At 47.1% G+C, this 4674-nt stretch overlaps 1 protein-coding gene across 2 annotated transcripts in view; it reads right to left on the bottom strand.

The window, feature by feature from the left end:
• Positions 1-4447, bottom strand: part of Upp1 (uridine phosphorylase 1) — a 19450-nt gene extending 15003 nt beyond the window's left edge. Inside the window, exons 1-2 of one of the 2 annotated variants that reach the window (XM_031339161.1) lie at positions 4288-4447; positions 3371-3443 (exon numbers count right to left, since the gene is read on the bottom strand). The gene's annotated coding sequence lies outside the window, so the exon portion shown is untranslated. Of the gene's footprint in view, positions 1-3370; positions 3458-4287 lie in introns of those variants that run through there. The other variant, XM_031339162.1, reaches the window with a different exon arrangement.
• Between the last annotated feature and the right edge of the window lie 227 nt (positions 4448-4674).

Consider the following 4674-nt stretch of genomic DNA (forward strand, 5'->3'; position numbering starts at 1 on the left):
AAAAAAAAAAAAAAAAAAAAAACCTTTTCTCCCTTTAACTGCATTTACCTTGGGAATTTGTCATAGCCACAGACAGCTCACTTACAAGGTGGCATAAAAATTTCGAGCATCTGAGTTACTGAAATCCTTTCTGTCTAAAAGCTACACCTCCCCCTGCTGCATCCCAACCGCCGCTCCTCTGTTTTCCTGAAATCCCAGTTAGCTTTTAATATCATTTGGAGATCATTTGGAGCAGGGACGGGAGTGAGAGAAAAACTCATCCCAGCGCAGGGGGCTGAGGCAGGAAGATTACTCATGTGTGGGGAGGCAACCTAGAGGACAAGAGTGAGTTCAAGGTCAACCTGGGCTATGAAGCAGAACCAAGACCTCTGTGAGGGAGGGGGCATCAACATATCTAACAAAATAACAGAACAGCAGCAACAACAAAACTTACAAAAACACACAAAGACCTGGGGGGCCGGGCAGCAAGCACAAGTCTGTTAGACGGCAACAACAAAACTCACTAAAACCAAGCCCAACGCGTAACAGTTGAAATACATTGTTTCTCCAAAAGTACCTTTGTGTTACCCTCTTCATAAGCCCTCCTCCTCTTGGCCCTTTCCATCTCTGTTAAAATTGGAGAGCCCCCAAACTCTAGCCACTTCCTGAGTCACCTTCTTCTTTGAACTCCTCCACTATGTGCATGGACAGCAGCAATCTGTGCTCTCTAGTCAGCCTGTCTTTTCTCATCTCCTTTGCAGGCGTTGGGTAGCTGGGTTAAAAAGATATAGTTTTCTCTCTGACACTTAACTCCAACATGGATTTGAGGCAAAGAGTGACAGCCTGAATGACAAAAGGACAGTCACATGGAAAGCACACTCAGGGAGAGCGGGCTGCTTAGTTCAGGAGGGGCAGGGATGGCACCCTAAGAGCTGACTCCTAGCAAAGATGACTGAAGGACAGTGTTGTTCCCATGTATGGGGCTAATGATGGTGTGTTTGAAGTAACATGTCTCAGAAACTCAGAACTTGTAGATGTGACCCTACAGAGTCGCCACAAAGGAGCTTTGAAAGTTGGCATTGGGAAAACATGAGGACTGAGCACAACCAAGGCAACTCTCTTAACTCAGGTTGCCTGCCACAAAGCCCCCAGAATATTCGCTAATAATTCTCAGGATTTGGAACCATCATTTTAAGAATGGATGTAACTGGAGGAAACCAGGTAGCCCAGTAGTGATTTCATAAGCTCAAAACCACAGGTCACATCTCCCCTCAAAGGTCACCCCTGGCCACCTAAGCAGCAGTCTGTCTCTTCACTCCTGGCCACCTAAGCAGCAGTCTGTCTCTTCACCCCTGTCCACCTAAGCAGCAGCCTGTCTCTTCACCCCTGGCCACCTAAGCAGCAGTCTGTCTCTTCCTATGACTCCTCCCATCCCACTGAAAGTCGGATTTGAGCTTAGAGTTCTCGGGCTTCTTGCTACTTTGCACATTAGTTAATACTTGTTTCATACGTAACAGGATAGGTGGGAATTGAGGTCTACAACCTGGGAATTACCAATTAGGAAAAGCCTGGGATGAAGACCAAGATCAGAAGATCACACTCCCAGAGAGAGACTGGTCATAGCAAAGTCCACTGTGAAATACCCAAAGGTGCAAGGAAGTGGAGAAATGGCTCAGGTTCAGAATGCTTCCTACGCTAAAGAACCCAGGTTCAGTTCCTGTTCAAAGTCAGGCAGTTCACGATTACCTCTAACTCTGGTTCCAGCGGACCTATGTGAAGCTTTCTTCAGGCTTCTGCAGGCACACACACAAGTGACAGGTCTACACGTGCACATAAATAAAAATTTAAAAATTTAAAAGGCGGCCTAAGAGGAAGCAGCAGCACTGGGCACTGTGTGGGGGTGGGGCAGTCCCTATGCCTCGGTCCTGACCCACAGAGTTGTTGCCAGAACAGATGGCTGTACGAGCTACTCGATGGGTGAACTTTGACCTCAGTGCCTCAGGAAGACATCACACTGATGTTAACTTCAGGAAGCATTTCCTCCAACATTAACACTCCAGCTTCATCTCCAGAGGAAAGTACTCACCTATCTTCAAGACACTGCTCCACACACTGACAAGACCTGCTGGTTTAGCCTGCCCTGAAGGGCCCCCACAGAACACCAGAAGGCAGCTCTCACCAGAGCTCTCCATGCATCCTCATTCCTCTGCTTGCTGGGGCCAGACTGACTCAGTAACGAAATTTTAAAATTTGACTTTTAATCTTTAAGGTATTACATTAGTCATGAGGCTAGAGAGATGGTCAGGTGATTAAGAGCACTGGCTCTTCTTCCAAAGGATCTGGGTTCAATTTCTAGCACCCACATGACAGCTCACAACTGTCTATAAGTCCAGTTCCAGGGGATGTGACACCCTCACATAAACATATGTGCAGGTAAACCACCAATGCACATAAAAGAAAAACAAAATCCTAATAAAAATATATTCAAGTCAGAAAATAAAATATTTAGTTCAATCCATAAAGATTTAAAATTCTTGAAATGGAATATATGTTAAAACTAAATGTGTGTATTAGTGTATGATGGAGGGGTAGGGATGAAGGTTGCAAAATAACTATCCAGTGCTTAACTGTAAAAAGAAAGGAAACCCTTAAGTTACTTCTCTTTTTGTTAAAATTATTTTAATTTATTAAGATACATTTATAAGATTTCTGTAATCAGTAAATACAGCAAAAAGCACATTTTTACAAACCACCGAAGTAAAGAAAACCTGAAGCACCTAATGCCTACCTAATGCCGAAAGTATAGAGGACCAAGAATTTGTCCCCAAGAAGTTTATAATTTGTGCCCAAGAAGCGCATGCGGAATTAAAGATACGTGCAGTAATGAGTGTTCTGCTGAGACCAGAAGGTCCGCTTGGCCTCTGAAGAAGGGAAAAGAAACAATAGCTGGCTGAGAAGTAGGGGTGGTTTAGCCCAAAATGCAGATGGGGCACAAACTGCACAAGCTGAAAGAGAGAGCAACAATGGCAGGCCCTGGGAATCACTCCTTACAGGCAAAGACAGCTTAAGACAGACCTCCATTCAAGGAAGACAGCTTAAGACAGCCCTCCATTAGGAAGTCACCATGTTTTTTTAAAGGACTCGGTTACAGCATATGAATGGACCCAATGTTTTGTTTTCGGTTTTTGTTTTCTTTTAAGCCCAGATAGCACCAGCAAGAGAAAAATGAGGCAAAGAGAACTACAAACATAAAGCAAGAAGGGAAGGAAGGACAGGAAGGGGATAGAAAAGAAGAGGGAATACATGTAAACTGACATGTAAAAATACCCTTCACTGCCTTTATGAGTAGCCTCTCTTTCTACCCCAGATTCCGTGTTTATGGGTAACTCACAGTCAGGTGAGAGACCGATGTCCACGTCCGGAGAAGGCTTCCAGAGTGTCAGGGATCACCAGTGAATCAAAACCTGAGAGAGAGAGAGAGAGAGAGAGAGAGAGAGAGAGAGAGAGAGAGAGAGAGAGAGAGAGAGAGAGAGAGAGAGAGAGAGAGAGAGAGAGAGAGAGAGAGAGAGATGGCAGAGTCCTGGGCTCACCCTGCCAGGTTTGCAAGAGGGTTCTCACAGAAAAGGAGCAGTAAAATGAGTCAGGTCCCGTGCAAATAAGTGACATTTAATACACCCAAGGAGAGTTTCCCTGTTGATCTACAGCCAAACAACTAGGAGCCAATATTTTATGCGATAACATTTGGTAAATCAATTACAAGGAAATCCATATGAGTGATCAAAATGAAACTTTGTTCGGTCCTTCATAAAAAGACGAGTTACTCCGTGTGGGACTGGATATCCTGGAGGCACCATACAACCCAGAGAGCCATTCACCTGCTCATCCCTCACTTCTCATCCCTCACCTACCTTCCCCCACACTTGTCACCAGCCCAACCCACACCTGGGCGACCCTCATTAGCTTGCACCTACCTTGCGTGGGCTCGCTTCATCTGTGCTCTCTTCCCCCTAGACTCCCGCCACACACACACACACACACACACACACACGGGGCGGGTGCTGGGGAAATGCACCTCTCCCCAGTATGGCTCCAGCACCTTCATCTGCTGAGAGAGGTCATCCGTGCACACTTAGCAAAGCATCCCGAGTGGGGTGCTCCTAGAGCTTTGCGCTCTGCCAACTTTTACTCCTCTCTCCAGCCACACTCCCTGCGGGGTCTTGGTAGCGATCACTAGAGGCGACCCCAAACTTTAGTCCCCACCTATAGGCGGGAAGAACCAGAGAGGAGCCCGCAAAGCAGACCACTCACCGCTCAGTCCCGGCTGGCCGCGCTAGAGAACTGAGAGAGAAGCAGCGCGCCAGACCTTTTAAAGGAAGGAGCGGAGCAGAAAGGAGAACCTCGCTGACCGCACACTTGCCTCCCCTGATCTGTCACCCGCAGCCCCGCCCAGGGGTCACCGCCAGGCTTTGGTTCCGCCGGAGGGCTCAGCTGATAGCACCCGGACCTGCTCGCTCGAACACGCCCCGACCACACCTTCTCTAGCTTCCATTCCCTCTACCCGAACCCGGAAAAGTTGCCCGGGAGCCTCCACCTTCTGTTTTCCTTTCTTGTGGGCATAACTGACAATTTTAAGTTATCCAGAGCCATCCCTGTAGCTCCATAGCCCCCCCCCCCTTACTACAGTTGAAAATATAC

This window comes from Mastomys coucha, unplaced genomic scaffold, assembly GCF_008632895.1.
Source record: "Mastomys coucha isolate ucsf_1 unplaced genomic scaffold, UCSF_Mcou_1 pScaffold22, whole genome shotgun sequence".
Lineage (NCBI taxonomy): Eukaryota > Metazoa > Chordata > Mammalia > Rodentia > Muridae > Mastomys > Mastomys coucha.